Below are 17,563 nucleotides of genomic sequence, written 5' to 3' on the forward strand. Positions count from 1 at the left end.
AAAATGCGTCGTGCTTTTAAGGAAAAGCTGCCATATCCTGTTTTGGGGACTTTTGGGATATTTAGGGAAAAGGGTGTAATTTTTTGTCCAATTTCTGTGTGTAAATAATTTAATGTCTGACAGCATATCCTTGAGGTAATGACATTTAAATGCCGATATATCAAATTAATGACAGTCAGGTATTTAAATTTTTTTTTATAGAAAAATGAGTTGGAAATATTTATTCAAATAATTGCAAAGAGGAGTCTTATTTGCTAAATGCGAGTATATTTCAAACCAGCGATGCATTTACAATAAAGAGATTCTGATTTTGTAATCATTTGATGTATAGGTTATTTTAAAAAAAATTCGTCGAGAGCCTAATTATTATTAAATCATTTTTTGGGCTTTCATGTCATTCTCTAAGTACTTTTGGTGAAATATTTTTTTTCCAAAAAATAGTTTGAGGCTTCTTTTTTTTGCTAAGTACAGGTGTTTTTCTATTAGAAACAATCATATTTGAAAAATTCAGACACTAAATATGAGTAACTTTATAAGAAGAATGATGAAGTTAGATGCGCATCGGCCCATATCCTGACATAGTTAATAATTGGCCCATTATCTTGAAGATTTTGAGGTGGGAACAGTTATAATATTATAGAGTCTAATTCAGTTTCTGTGCTAGATTCTAGAAACATACCACTTTCTCGTATATATGGTATAGGAAATTTAAGAACATGCGACATATTTTCCCTCTTGACTAGCTTCACTTACATATCAACAACTAAGAAAATATGGAATATTAATCAAAAGGAAAAGAGGAAGATATGGAATAAACTAGCGGTTAAAACATCTCATTGCGTTTACACATATAGGGGGGGGGGGGAAAATACGACATATAAAGAAATTATATGATAAACCCCAAAAAAAGAAGAACAAATTAATTGAACCCTATGGAAGCCTGCCTATAGACTTCAGCACTTCACCTCTACATGGTAATACATAACCAGGAAGCTGAGTTTCTCGGAAATTATTTTACAAACCCTTGTAAATAAATTAAATTCTCAAGATAGAGCTTAATAACCGAACACAAACAAGAGTTTAATAACCGAAAGCTCCCAATTCTCCCTGAATATGGCTTCTTCATAGTTTAGCAAACACCACTCATCTTTTCATTGTTCTTCTTCCTCATCAACACGAACTTCTTCCAAGCATCAGTGATCTCCCTCTGCGTTTCCAACTCACTCTTCTTAGTGACCACGACGCTGCCATTATTCGCAGCCTCCTCGTGACGCTCAGCCACCGTGACGGTGGTGGTGGCCACCGTCCTGGGAGGCAGCAACTCGAGCTCGTGCAGGACCTTCTGGACGTCCAGCACAAGACGCTCGGCGAAGGTTCTGGAGAAGTCCTCGCGGATGACGACACGGAGCACGGTCACGTGCTGGGCGTCGGGAGGCATGGTATAGGCCGGCACGATCCAGCCGAAACGCCAGCAGGTCAGAAACTTGGAACTCGTTGAAGTGGTGGTTGTCCTTGAGAGAGAAAGCCACCAATGGGACACCGTCGTCCTTTGATACGATGTTGAACCTCCCTGTCTTCTCAAGTCCTTCTTTCAGCACCAGCATGTTGTCTCTGCAGTTTTCCATTACATTCTTGTATCCCTGCAATTAATACGTAAACCATTTAATGTCACATATAGTATCTTAACATGGGGGTGTGTGTGTGTGGTCATTTATATTTCTGATACAGCATAAGGTAACATATGACTCTGACTATTAAGCACCGATGTGAAGAACCATTTCAGTAACTTCTTTTCCGTCAGTCATCAGTGAATTCATATTGTATGCGTGTATAATTTTTTAATATTATAGCAGAAAAATAGCAGAGGGCTGCTGAAAATTGATTAGATGCATGGTTTAGTACCTCATAACCCAGGCGAATGAGCTGGTAGTACTGAGCAATGACTTGACTTGAACCTGCATTATGTTGTGATGTTTGGTGAGTATTAATTAATTAGCCATCCCTCATGTTTCTAAAATATGAGTGATTGAGGTGTATATATAAGTAAAAGGAGTTGATGAATATATATACCTTTGGAGAAGTTGAGGGTGAAAGTGGGTTGATCGGCTCCGAGATAGTTGATGTGGAAGATGAGCTCCTCAGGCAAGTCCTCCTTGCTCCTCCAGATGACCCACCCAATGCCGGCGTAGACCAAACCATACTTGTGGCCACTCACGTTGATGCTCTTCACTAGTGGCAGCCTGAAGTCCCATTCCAGTTCTGGGTATATGAATGGAGCTATGAATCCGCCACTGGCAGCATCCACATGAATGGCGTATCCCATCCAGTTTCACTGTTCTTTTTGGTGAGCAGATCATTCAAGAGCTTCACATCTTCGAATTCTCCATTGAGTGTGGAGCCAAGGATAGCAGCAACACAGATGGTGTTCTCGTCCACCATCTCGACTGCTTTTTCGGGGTCCATTACGTAATATCCTTCCTGAGTTTCACCTCTTTCAGCTCCACTTCAAAGTACCTGGCAAATTTCTCCCAGCAAACCTGAACGTTGGCTCCAGTCACAATGTTGGGTTTGTCATAAGGCTTTCCCTCAGCCTTTCTTTTGTTCTGCCATTTCTCTTGAAGGCCAAACCCGCCAACATTATGGCTCCGAGGAGCCAACAGTGCCCACACAACGGCTGCCTCTGAATCTTCCAGTGGTGCGTTGAAAAGATGAGCTATCATGTTCACGCACCGATTCTGCATTCGTTCATATATAACATGTCAATACATGCACTCCATACAACCAAATCTCTAAATCTAAACATAAACATCATATGATTGCAATCAAATGCAAATTACGTCTTGAGTGTTTGTCTAAATAATAAAGTCATTTGAGCAAGATGAAAGGGATTAGATTAGCTTTCTGTGCTGCCAGAAAAAAAAAAAAAAACAGTTCTCTGCCATGAGATTTTTTTTTTAACTAAAAAGATGAAAGCATGCATGGTCGGTGATCATAAGAAATATTTTTTAAAAAAAAATAATTTAGAAATTAGGATATAAAAAACCATTCACTTGTTTTGTTCTTGAAAAGGAAAAGCTTCTAGAAAGTATTGAAAACGTATTTAAGCATTATTTCTCCTTCTGAAAAACGTATATTTGTATTTTTAAAAGTTACTATTTCAGTCCTAAATATAAAACTTATTTTTTAGTATAAAAAATATAAGACTCATTTTTTAGTGTAATTTACACTAAAAAATGAGTCTTATATTTAGGATAGAAAAGTATCATCATAGTTTTGTTGAAAAAAAAATTAAAATAGCCCATTCAAAAAAAAAAAAAATAGCTATCGTAGTTTTACTTCAAGGAATAATAAAATTAAAAATTACTAAGGAAAAGGGGGGGGGGAATTACGTCCATCAAATTCAAGACAAAATTCAAAAGGTGTCACAAGATATAATAGTAAAATAATGTCGGCAATTGGATTCAAAAGGGCTAATTCAAACTGCAGTCAAACAATTGATGTCGCATAAAATCAGCGACGAGACTTCAGGGTTCGTAATTTGCCAATACAACGGCTTACTGTGGTAACTTTGTAAAAGGGTCCCACTGACCGGACTTTTGGGGGTCACGCCATGAGGCCATGGACTAATATATCTGAGATGAGATGAAAGGCAAGCAAAAGCTTGATAAAAGACATTAAAGGTGAAGTTCATTTTTTCTTGGTTAAAAAAGAAAAAAAGTTCATTTCATGGAAACATTAAAAAATCTCGAAATGTGTCTTTTCATTTCATGCCATTTCATTCCCAAATGCTGAAGCCAAATGTTGATTTTCAATGTTTTTTTTTTGACCTTGAACCATGCTTTTAAAGTTTAATTTCCACTAAGTGTCCCAGGTTTCCGTTACAAAGATTTTCCTGGAGTCATTGCCTCATTGGGCCGCCCCACTATTAAGCTGTAAACAGGATGAGTCAACAATAAATCAATACGATGCAAAAGTATCTTAAAAGTGTGTGAGCGCCATCTTAGGAAATCAGCCCCAAGCGCGTGAAAAAGAGATACTCTATCTATCCTATAAATAAAACCAAAGGAGTAGTAGGTAACTGGGTAAGGTGGCATTTGGCCTAGGATCTCACAAATAGTACTGAATCTGAGAGATGGGTAGGGAACATGAAGGTAGTGTGGAGGACGATTTCCCAAATCATAGAAAGACGAAAACAGAGAGAGGTAGGGACTTTCATTGGGAGGGAGGCTCATGGTTTTTGACTCCTGGGACAGCTTTTCAGTCCTCACAGACACAGACGATGGCCCGCATGCCACGCTGTTTTAAGCGTCTTAGTATTATTATTTTTTTTAAGACCCGTGAATGTCGGTTGCTCGTTTCGCACAAATGTGGGTCGGTCTTCTTTATATGTATATTTTCAATCTTTTGGAAAAATTGGGTTTACCTCAACTTTCTTCACGCTTGATAACAAAGTCACCTTCACTAGGTTGAAAATGACCCTGGATTATTATGAACGCGAGGAATATTATATTTCATTTAAATATTATATAATATTTATTAAATATAAGACATTAAGTTTATCAATAACAAATTTGACATATTGATTAATTATTTATATTTAAGCTGATTATGGTGATTCTATTAAAAACGAATCTGAGATTGACTGAAAAATAATAAACATCAAGTATACGTATTTTTATGCAGCCGTGCAACCACTTTTCAGTATTAATTACACATATTTGACTCAAGTTTAAAATTAGCAAGATTTCAAAACTATTGCATAAAATTAAAAAAAAAGTTCTCTAAATATATTTTTCAAATTTGAATAATTTATAAATAAAAATTGATTCAGTAAATAACAAATGTTTTAAATTTATTAAACATAAGTATTTGCCGCATAGTTATCAAAGTAACTGTTTTAACTTTCAAGTACCAAATAAAATAATATTAAATGAAAAGTTTTGTGGTCAAAAAATATAATATGCTAGTAATATACATCAAACACGTTAAAGCACTAATAAGAAGGAATCATATCAAGTTTGTTAAAAAAAATTAAAGCAACAAGGAAGAGTTTAATTAATTAAGCAAATATATTAAAGCAAGTAGGAATAAATTAAATGATCTAATGTGATGTAGGTGTTATTTAGACGGGAAAGAACTACGGCATCATCCATTGCATGGGTGTCCACAGGATGTGACGCTATTATTGCAAGCCCCTCAACGATATTATTATTATTATTATTAAATTAAAATGACCACTAGTTTTGGCAGCCAACAAGAAAAGACCTCCACGCCACAAAAATAAAGAAAAAGAAAATACTAAACTAAAAGGACACATTAGCACGATGGTATTCGGAAGAGTTAAGACTTTAGATGGTTGATTATTTTAATCAAGCTTCCTAATCCAATAATTCACCCAACCCAGCTAATCCAAAGCATTTATTTAAGAAAAAGAAGATTGGTAAACGGGCGAACGGGTCATACCTAAAGCCAAGGTAATGTGCCTTGCAAAGGAAGGCAGACAGAAGACTCCTCGCTTTTTTCAGAGGAGTGAAGGAATTTTTCTTTTTAAAACATGGTTGGAATGGGAAAGAGTCAAGAACATGAATCAGAGCAAAGTTCAATATTGTATTATGCAAATTTATGAAATATAAGAGGAAAGATTCAGATAATAGAAAAAAAATCAATATATTTTATTAATTAATCTATTTCTGGACCCTTTCCTTTCTCCTGCTAATTTCTCTTTTTTTGTATAGAATTAAAAAAGAACCTAACGTGAAGAGCGGCACTGCCCTGAAACATTTTACCTTCAGCCTCCATTTTTTTTTTATTCTAGTACATGTGTGAAAGATATGTTGATTGGTACAGTGTCAATTGCCTTTAGCCTCTTTTTTTTTTTTTAAATACGTGTAATAATCCAAAGATCTAGTAGCATCATTTTTTCCATATTACCGTTTTTTTTTTTGACACATCATATAACTTCTAGTGCATGTGTGAAAGATATGTTGATTGGCACTTACCTTTGTTTCTCTAATTTACTTTTAACTTTTTTTAATACGTCAAACGTGTGGGCCCGGATGATAACAGTCCCACGCAACAAAACGCTACTGGCCAGGCAAGTTTGGCAACCCCCGAAAGCACCATGGTGCACTTGGCAAGAGAGCTTACAAGGTGTCTGAGTGGTACAAGCTAAGCTGTTGGTTCAGCTGGTAATGATGCAATCACATGGCTCGTTTCCAACAAACTCACCTCAACTTCTCTCTGTTTTTTTTTCTCCTCAAGAGAATTGGTGTTTCTGTGCGGGATCTGGGCGACGGAAAGTTTCTAAGGTGAAAAAATTTGTTCTCCTAAGTATTCGAGAAAATTGTTAAAAAAATATGGCTAGATTGCGAGATGTAACGGGATCTGAGAAGCAAATTAATGTTAAAACGAGTCGGATTCTGGCAAGAATGAGTAGAGAGATTTAAAAGGAGGAGAGATGAAACGTGCCTGGAGTTCTGTAGTGACAGGGTACTCATCCATGTCGACGTAGTTCTTGTTAATGGAGGCCATGATGAGCTTATCGCACTCAGGCTCCATCCACGTAGTGACGAAGGAGGCCAGGTTCAGCCTAGGATTTCCATCCAGCATGAGCTCGTCGTTTATGATCTGAAACGCCGCCTCCTTCGGAATCGACTCCTCCGGCATCTTAAACCTGCAATCGCCATCGCCGATCCATATAACCATTCAATTCCGAATCGATCATAACTATAAGAAACAAAATTATAGCTGCGAAATCAATCCATGAATAGATAAATTATATACACCTGGGAAGAGAAGCGCGGACATAACGAGAAGCGAAGGTGGAATGGACAGAGACGTCGGTCTGAGAGGAGGTTTTGGAGAGAACCATGGCGAAGAGAGAGAATAACGGTGAAGAGAGATAAATAGAATGCAGAGAGGGGAAATGAATCAGTGGAATTTGAGAGCTGTGTGGAGAAGAGGGTGAGCAGTGGGGTAGACTTAAATAGGGGAAGAGGTCCGAGAAAGGTCTTCACCGAGAAATATCAGTGAAACAGAGAAGAGAAGCGTCAAACGAAGGAAGGAGGAAGGGCATGAATTTTTCAAAACCAATTAAACAACTAATTTTTTCCCCCCTCCAAAAAAAGTCTCCGCGTAACGAAAATTCTTGTTCATTCGCCAATGGTATCTCATCGTCGCCTTTCATACTAGCTTTAATATAAAATCTCATTTGATTTTTATTTTAATCCTAAATATAAAATTTTAATATGTTTTATCTCTTATATATGTATATATTTTTCTCAAAATAGTTCTTCTAATAATGGTGGTTCTAACTAACAAACTTAATTAGTAAGAATATTTTAGGAAAGAGAACACCTGTTTATTATAAATAACTAATTTAACTTATTTTTTTATTTTCTTAATCTACTCAAATTAGATTTTTTTTTATTTAGCTCTATTTTTCTGGTTAGGTTTTTTTAATCTTTGTCTCTCTCCTCGTTTTCCCACAGCATCCAAAAATTCTTTATACCTACGTGTGTGCACGAGTGATTAGACTATATTCACCTCTATTTAGTATTTACACCTTATGTTAATTCAGAAATTATAATACTATTTCGAATTTAAATGAGAATCATTTCTTGATATAAATTTTTTTATTACAAAACTAAATTATAACATTCCATTTTAAGAGATGTTAAGATGCTTCTACATGAAGTAAATGCTTGTGATCGAGATTTATAACCTGACCCATTGATGTCAAGCTTCTAAAATATGAGGTTGTGAGTATACAACTTTATTAAAGAATAATGAGTGTTACGGTAGGAGATAAAAGAAAAGGAATAAGTGCTTCGATTGTGATCACATTTGTTAGAAAGCTACGTTTTACTTTGATATGTGAAGGCGAAAGATGTAACTCAGGTCAAAAAAAAAAAAGTTAAACACAATAACAGCTTGCCTTTTTCATGTTGCTCTCTTTTTTTCTTTTGTCTTTTTTTTATTTTTGCTTTTGAGGAGGTTAAGAATATGTTTGATAATATATTCCATTTTTCAATCCCTTGTGAACAATATTATTAACTACTTAAATAAAATAAAGTAAATGCACATCAATCAGCGTGAAAATAATCTGCTTAAATGAATATTCTAAACCAAGTGATGTTAATTATCTCTCACAACAGCAAACCCCTATGTTAATTTTTTAGCACCATAATCTTTAAAATGCTGAATTGACTAAAAATAACCACCAAAAAAATAAAATCGGATTGTTGGGTTCATAATAAAAAGAATTAGGATACTAAATGTATTTGGAAAAATAAAATGCAAAAGAAAATGCAGGAAATGTACTAGTGGGCAAATTTGACTCAACGACTAGTCTCCACGGAGGTCAGCGGAATTGATGAAGCGCCCCCAACCCCCTCCCGGGGGGAAACAGGGGTGCACAACCACCGTGGGTTTTGTTTGGTTGGTTTGGTTTTGTCGGTGTCATGGGAATCTCTTTCTCATTCCCATTGAATCTGTGGGTCCCCACGCTTTATAAGAATTTACTTTGTACCATTAGCATCACGTCCCTTCTTGATGGTAAAAATTAGCTTGAAGATTTGTCTTTGTTTTAAATACAATAAATTATTTTATTTTATTTCCTAAATTCATCACTTGAAGCTTATAAAAAAGATAAGAGGAAGTAATGATCAAATAGAGTATATTTTAAAAAAATAATATACACTTACTACAAATAGTTATTTTAAGTAAGTTTATTGATATTTGTAAATTATTTATTTAACTCATCCAATTACTATGACAAGGGAGGATATATATATAGAGAGAAAAACTTAGGTCAAATTTCTCATATTTATTATGTCAAATTATCAAATCAAACATGGCCACATGTTTTTTTTTTTTCATGTAGACTTATAATTAAATATTAATATTTTAAAAATAGAACATATCACTATGTTTTATTAGAGAACTTGACATAATAAAATAAAAAATTTGATATAAGTATTGTCATATCTGTGTGTGTACCTGTTACTCATTGAGAGGATATTACTCTATTTCTATTCATAGGTCACTCCCATCATATTTCATGAAAATAAAAAAAATGAAATATTAGTAACGCTACTTTAAATTTAAATTTTTTCAAAATCTAGTAAAGTAACTTATGAAAAGAACGTAGGAAAAATAACAAAAAAAAAATTAAAAATTTGCAAATGTCAACAAAAATTTCGTGTTATTTGCAAATTCAATATTGTCAACACCAAATAAAATATTGGTATTAAATTTGATTTGACATTTAGTAATTTCTACCTTTGTCATTCCCCTTAGAAGGAAAAATGGCAAAAAAGACTGTTAAAATAGAAAAATCAGAGATTGAGACCTATGACAATATTAGTATAGGTTTTGATAATAATAATATGATTTTTGACAATAATTTTTGTGAATAGGTCACTATGTGCAATTTTTTTATTTTAACGGTCTTTTTATGCTGTTTTTCCAACATTATTTTCCTTACAAAAAAAGAAAATATATTTAATTTGACGTCAAAAATAGAAAATATATTTTTTGTGTGAAAAATAGAAGTGTATTTAATGATGAAAAATAATGTTATTTATATTTGGCAAGAAAATAACAAAACAAAAAAAAGAATTCCATCTATGATTGAATCAAATATGGTGGGCTGAAATTTAAAAATTGGTGATTCTTGACGTGGATTTCCTGGAAAAATTTTCCCTAAAAATTTTAAGAAAAATTGAATATATTATTAATCACGTGTCCAACTTAATTCTCAATCACTCATATCACCTAGGGACAAGATTTTTTTCCATTTATTTATTATTGAAATAAAGACCCAGCATAATTTCTATCTATTCCCGTTAGATGGTTACACTTACACATATGGTTCTAAAATAATTAAACATTAAAATTGTGTTAGCTAGCCAGGTTAATTAAAAAGAAGAAGAAGAAGAAAATAAAAAAAAATGTGGCAAGTAGACTGTCATGGGCCCACGGCAGTTTATTTATATGTATATTTCACCTTTATTTGTAAAAAATAGCGAGGGTAAAATCTGAAAAATAATTGCACTATATATATATTCATAACTCATGAAAAATATGTTTATTAAAGTTATAAATATCATATATAGATTTTGAAATTACAGTATAACAGGGATCATCCAGACTCAGAAAGCACTTACAAAAATATTTACATATCGCCCATCAATAATATCTTTACATCAAAAGCGAATTAGAACTCATAACTTTATGAGTTATAAGCTAATTTCTTACTAACAAGAACAACTTTTGTTGGCATAGTTACAATGGCCTTACATCCACAAATATATATACTCCTCCGGTCCTTATTATAAGACCCAATTTGATTTTTTATTTGGTCCTAATTATAAGACCCAATCCATTTTGTCTCTTATATTTATGCATTTTTTTTCAAGATAATCCTTCTAATAATAATAGTTTTAGCCAATATACTTAATTAGCAAGGATATTTTAGGAATGACAACACTTATTTATTATAAATAACCAACTTAACTTACTTCCTTAATCTCCTCAAATAAGTCAATTGGGTCTTATAATTAGGACCGGAGGAGTATATATATATATATATATTACGAGTACTAATTATATAGTGGGAAAATTCTCAAAATAGAACACCGAAAAAAGAATGGGGGGCAATAATTATTAAAGTTTGTGAAAGTAGGTTGTGATCAAATCCCGCCGATAATGCTGGCCAAAAAAAAAAAAAAGAAAAATCCCGCCGATGAATAAGGCAATTGATGGGGACAAATGTATGCACAGTTAAAAGAAATAACTGGCAAAAAAAACAATGAAAAGAAATATAATAAATCACAGTGATCGCTATGTGTATCTACTTATTTTGAGATTGAATTTCTTCGAACACTACTGATGAATATGAATGTGAATACGTAATCCCCCCTCCCCAATTTTCATGAACATAAATTAAATATATATGTAATCATTTTAGGTTCTCAATATAGGAATTAAATAATTAATTCAAAAAATTAAGAAAATTAATTAGGTCATTATATTTATTTAAAAAAATGCATAACTTTTTCATATAATGCCCCTTTTAATGATTTGTATTACTATTTATAAAAAATCTCTTTAATATATGTGATTAATGCAGAGAATTTAGATTTTATATTAGTATCAAAGCAAATTCCTGTATTAATTTTTACATTTAGCAGTAAAGCAGTGAAATTATTATTATTTTTAATAATAAGATTCAAAGATTTTATTTGAACTTGAATAATTAGGAGTAGCTTTCAGTGAATTGATGTTTCTATTTTTGTTGAAAAGCTGCTTGCCACTAAATGATATTATCCCGCTTTATTTCATCATTGCATGTGATTTTCTTGACAAGAAAAGGTAAGAACGTCCCAAATTCATTTCACACATCACAATACATGTACAAGCTATTGGGAGTTGGTCAAGAGCACTAAAAAAACAGAGTAAAAGCTATTGGGAGCAAGATGATTTGTTCCACGGATTGGCTAATTTGTGGAAAATAAGAGGCGTGAGATTTGTAGTACAAGACTTTGGTTTCTTGGGTAGAGAGGAAGGAAATATTAAAGATATAGAAAGTTAAAAAAATTATATCTAATACTTGATATACGAACCAGATAATTAGTCTGTAGATATTAATAAAAATTAATTAAATTAATTATTCATAATAAATAAGTATTTATTTTTTAAAAATATTTTTGTTAAACTGCCCCTTGATGGAAATTTTTTGACATGTGCACCTAATAACGATATTTTAAGAAAAAATTATAAATTTAAAAGACAAAATAAATTGATATCTTATATATAAAAATGAATTAAATTTTTTATATAGTTTTTATATCAAGAACTAAAAATAGCATAATTTCAAGTATTGACCAAATCAATGTAAAACTAATAAATTTTATGAAAATTGATTACGACAGAAGGAATATATTCTTAACGATCAATATAATACAAAGTTGTATATTTTAAAGATACTAGTTTCGGATGTTATTTAATAAGAAAAATTAAACGGAGCTAAACACCATTATGAAGCTTCCCCCCCCCCCTTACCACACAGGCACACACCATTACGAAGCTTTCTTATTCTTAGCTTGTGATAAAGAACCCTTTTTGGTTGCCTTTAATTAATTGAACACCTCTCCATTTTATTATTCCATGACACTCTGTGAAAGTATAACAATATCCCGACATATCTCCTTCTAATCGTCTGGCTTTTGGCCCCTTTAATAAATAAATAAATAAAATAATATTCAATCAAATTTAATTAATTGTGATATACTGGTTTGCGCGTCAAGCTTAGCCACCCAACTACCATAGTGTGAACTCATTACCCTCTCATTACTGATTTGTTTAATCTTCACAGTTCAAACCAAGACTTTTCCATTTTCAACCTACGGATACAAACAATATAGTTTCTTTCCTTTGTTATTGGAAACTTTTCTTCTTCTATTTTTTTTCAAATAAAATATTTAATAACCACGTTTTGATGAACTTTATGTGGAAGAAACTGGGTGGAGAATGTTCTAGGTTTTAATAATGCCACTAAAGCTTATTATTTATATACTTGTGACCTGTCCCGTATGTTTACTCCAAAATATTTAACTATTCAACGTTGTTGTTGTTGTTATTATATTATTATTATTATTATTGTTTTCAAATGCAAAGTTCACACTCTTAACTAAATTATAATCTTCTAGAATTGTTATCTTTTGTTGACATTTTATTAGTTACTTACTCTAGCCGCATAAGGTTTTGAATCTGGTTCCCTTGTTGCTTTTGCTCAAAAAAGTCAGATACAAGACTAGGAAGTTCTAAAATAATCAATTTTTAAATTCTTCTAAAATATCAAGACTCCAAGGGAAGGTATTGGCTGATGTGTCTCTTGTTTCTAAGTCTAGCTAGGCTGGGGTTTTATTGTGCTTTGTGTTTTCATTTCTCTGTTTTCAGTGAGCCTTTGCGTGTTAGGTTGCATTTTAGGTTGCTTTTGAGAGATTTATTTTGGTACCTTTTTTAAAATATTAATAAAATCGATATTTTTGGCCAAAAATTTTTTATAACTTCTTCAATATAAAATAGATCCATCTCCATTCTATTAGAATATACTACCTCCAGTCCTTAATATAAGATCCCGTTTGACTTTTGTGTTGGTCCTAAATATAAGACCTCAATCCATTTTGTCTCTCACATTTACTCAATTTTTTCCAAGATAGTCTTTCTAATAATTATAGTTTTAACTAATACACTTGATTAGTAAGGATATTTTAGGAAAGACAATACATATTTATTACAAATAACTAACTTAACTTCTTTCCTTAATTTTCTCAAATTAGTCAACTAGCTCTTATAATTATGACCGTATTTAGTGTTATGCTTGTTTCAATCCTAATAGTAAGTTAGTTAGGAGATTTATTTTAATTTTAAACATAAAATCTTAGTTTACTTTAATTTGTTTTTTATTTTATAATTTTTTTAAATTATTTTCATTGATTATATTTATACATGTTAGCGAAGTTTTTATTAATGGGTAATTTCAATGTACATGATTTAAAAGATATTTAAAAAAAATTAATACACATATTTCATAAATAATTAATTTAACTAATTTGTTTAAAATATACAAATTAATTATTAAGCTCATACGATTAAAACTGGATGGAATAACTTAGCATATGAAAATTATTAAGTACTCTTCCAGTCCTTAATATAGGACCTAATTGTTAAGTTAATTTTGATCCTAAATATAATATCTATTTCTCATATTTATTAATTTTTTCTAAATTATCCCTATGGATACTCCTTCAACCATAATCAAGTAAGTGGGGGATGGAGGATATTAAGAAAAATGATTATGGTGTTTTAGAACAAAACATGTCATATTTTTTTATAATTAATTAACTTACCTAATTTTCTTAATTTAATCAAATTAATTAAACAGGTCTTATATTAAAGACTGAAGGAGTATTATTTTTGTTTGTTTTAATAACAGGGAGATAGAACCTGAAAAATTAGCACTGGGAGTAATATTTATATTTAATGTGTGTGTTATTGTTCCTGTAAAAATATAATTTTAAATGTCTATAATATAACTATGCAATTTATTAAAATTAAAGAATTGAAAAACAAAATGCAAATGTTTAAAATTACTATAATAGTAAAGAAAATATAATTATCTTAACATAAGTAAAAATGTTATTAAATAATAAAATTATTATTATTAGAATCTCATTTTTTTTCACCTTTGTGGGAGTACAGTAATCGAATAACAGTGTGAAAGTGAAGGCTTAAGATATCAGAATTAAATTAATAGGACACGAGCTAAAAAAAGGTTTAATATGATATGCAGAGGTGAGGACATCGACATTAATTAGTTTAATATGATATGGAGAAGTAAGGACGTTGACATCAATTCAATTACACACACATGCTATCTTTGCTCCTAAACATAATACTATCTTCGGTTCTTAATTTAAAATTTTATTTGATTTTTATTTTAATTCTAAATATAAGATCCTGATTCACTTCGTTTCTCATATTTATATATTTTTTTCAAGGTAGTCTTTCTAATAATAATAGTTTTAACAATTACACTTGATTAATAAGGATATTTTAAGAAAGACAACACCTATTTATTACAAATAATTAACTTAATTTATTTCTTTAATCTCTTCAAATTAGTCAATAAGCTCTTATATTTAGAACCAGAGATAGTATATACTTTGTGGTGCAATTAATTTGGCTGGAAGGAAAAGACAAAATCGCAAAAAATTTTGGAAAAATCCCAAAAAAATTGATTGTTGAATTTCAAAATTTCAAATAAAGAATTACTACAAAAAGATGTTGTCATTTGCTTTTCGAATGTAGTCATTTTCTTTATAAATATAGTAATCAATATTAATTTGAAATTTTAAAATTCAACTATTACTTTTTTGGGATTTTTCCAAATTTTTTAAGAAATAATTTTTTTAACTTATAAGAAATTCAACTATTTGTGAGGTGGGAGTAAGCTAGGCCCATAACCTATTTAAAATCTAACCTAACATATTTAGTAAATAAGTCAAACCTATATTCAGGCATATTTGTAAGTCTATCAAGGTAAAGGGGCCCAGCCAATTCTCATAAGGCCTAACCTACAGCCTTCACTTGATTAATTTTTTTTAATTTGCACTATTATATATAATATAATCTAAATTAATTTTATAAATTATTTGTAAAATTATTAATTTTGGCTTGATCCTAAGTTTCACATCACAACAATCATACATAAAATCAACCCTTTCATTCACTAATCATTCACCTCTACATCTTTTCTTTTTATCATTCAAAAGCTAGCTCACTCCCTCTCTCCTGATTTGCGTTGTTCGCTAAAGCATAACAATTATTGTAAGTTTATTTTAGTGATATCTAAATGAAATATTATAATCTCAGCAGGAAAAGTTTGTCATAGTTTATGCAAGAAAACTGAAAAAGGTAAAATCTAGTTTTATATACCACTTGTTATGCTTGTTTGATTCTAGAAAATATATTTCTTTAATCAACAGATGATTAGTTTTTCTTATTCCTACTTCTCGGACAATTATTGTCACTATGTATTCTTTTTTTTTTTCCTTTTTAAAATTTTATATTGCAACTAAGAATGGATTCTAAACTTTTGAGACATAACATAGATTTCTAAATAGATTTAAAGGATTATATGTGAATTTAGAAGCGTAGACTTTTAAGCTTATTTAAAAATCTACATTTTAAGTAGGCTTTAAAAAGGCTTTAGGCCTTATTAGACCTTATAAAGGCTTAGGCTCAAGCTTGGAAAAAAAATCATATGCAAGCTCAAACTTTAAATATGCATTATAGAACCATTCCTATTTAGCTAAAACCTAGCCTAACCTAGTCTCATCCCTGTCTATTTGTGAAGTTCATAAATAATTGCTTGTTTCACATTTTAGAACTTCAAATAAATCTAATTATTTGTAAATGAAGATATGGTATTGTTTGTAATGATAAGGACAAAAATACCATTTCACTTGAATTTTACTTTATAGGTTTTAAGTGCAACTGAGTAAGTTTGTGAATATAAAATAAGTTTTAGAGAAGCAAAATTTATGAGTTATGCTGAATATATTACATTTTTAGTCATGAGAAAAATATGAGGTGTAGCTTCTCAAAACGTTAAGATTTTTTAATGAAGCAAGCAAAAGAATTTTGTTACTTAAGAAAATTTCTTCTCCTTTTATTTGCAACCAAATCATCTTTCAATGTTTGGTATGCGAGAAGTCATTCATTCCACAATTCCTTTTCCAGTTGAAAGCAGAAATAGGATTCTGTCCAGTTGATTTTCCCTCCGAGTGTGTATTGTTGCAGGTAAAAATGGGGTATTATGGTAAATATACCATATAAAGAAGTCCAAAAAATTAAGATATGAGTGGGTAGCGCAGCAGGAGAGAAGGCCGGAGAGAGACCTGGCGAGATTGCTCCCAAAACCCAAAGGAAAACATAAGAGATGAAAAGTCATATTTACCTCCACCTTTTTTTGGGGCAAAGTCAAGGGTATTTGGGTCTTTTGACATTTTATGATCCTCTGTTTTTCTTGCATTTCCGATGTAGCTCCACATCTACAATATTGAGTGCTCATTTTTATGCGCATCTTGTTTGGTATATATAACATAGAGAGCATAAATCTCTCTCTCTCTCTCTCTCTCTCTCTCTGTATATTATTCTTGGTTGAAGATTATTTAACTATAATTCTTCTTTCAACTTTGTTATATCACAATCCAGTGATTAGTAAATTTCAACGGAGAGATCTATTTAAAAGTACTGGGGACTCTGGTTTGTGCAACGGAAGCTCATTTGATTTGCTTGTTTTAACTCTCGCGGTCGCCCATGGTATTGGGCTTCCCATTGTTCCTAAAGTGGTTTGTTTGGATAGCTTTTGAGTCATGATTCTTTGTTTTGCCAATGCCAGTCGTTAATAGTTAAATTCCCAATTTAAAAGCCACTTTACAAAGTGCCTTAAAACATACGCTTTATGATGACGAACCTTTACCCCAAATGTCTTCAGCATACCATATCAAAAAGTGGTGTTACAAGTCTGCTTTGATTTCGATTTTCGGTGAAAATAAAACCAGGCCAAAGTAATCAAATTTGACAAAAATCAGAACCTATTAAAGTATTAAGTTTACAATGAAGTTAGTCCATATTGATGTTGAAATCTACAGTTTGGACTTTGGATGAGCTAGAATCATTCTAAATTTTTTTTGGAAAAAATAGGGTAAATTTTAATGCATTAGAACCAAATTCATACTCACTTTTCAGAATAAAAAATTAGCCTCCATAAATTCAAAAATTAATTAAATAAAAGGTTTCAAAAGTATTTATTCCATATAAAAACGTTGCTATTTATTTTTAAAAATTTTCTGTATCTTTTAATTTTAATTCCAGTGGTACATATTATTAATCCCATATTAAATAATATAAGAGATTTGGAAAGTAAAAAAAATTTAGATTTGCGCCCCATTTGAAATGGGTATGGACTAAATATTAGAAAGATTAAGGG

General features: G+C 31.3%; 1 pseudogene; it reads right to left on the reverse strand.

The window, feature by feature from the left end:
- Positions 1 to 876: 876 nt before the first annotated feature.
- Positions 877 to 7,046, reverse strand: LOC114755879 (glutamate decarboxylase 1-like; annotated as a pseudogene).
- Between the last annotated feature and the right edge of the window lie 10,517 nt (positions 7,047 to 17,563).

The sequence above is a fragment of the Neltuma alba genome, unplaced genomic scaffold, assembly GCF_004799145.2.
Source record: "Neltuma alba isolate B1F8T4 unplaced genomic scaffold, ASM479914v2 tig00010344_pilon, whole genome shotgun sequence".
Taxonomy (NCBI): Eukaryota; Viridiplantae; Streptophyta; class Magnoliopsida; order Fabales; family Fabaceae; genus Neltuma; species Neltuma alba.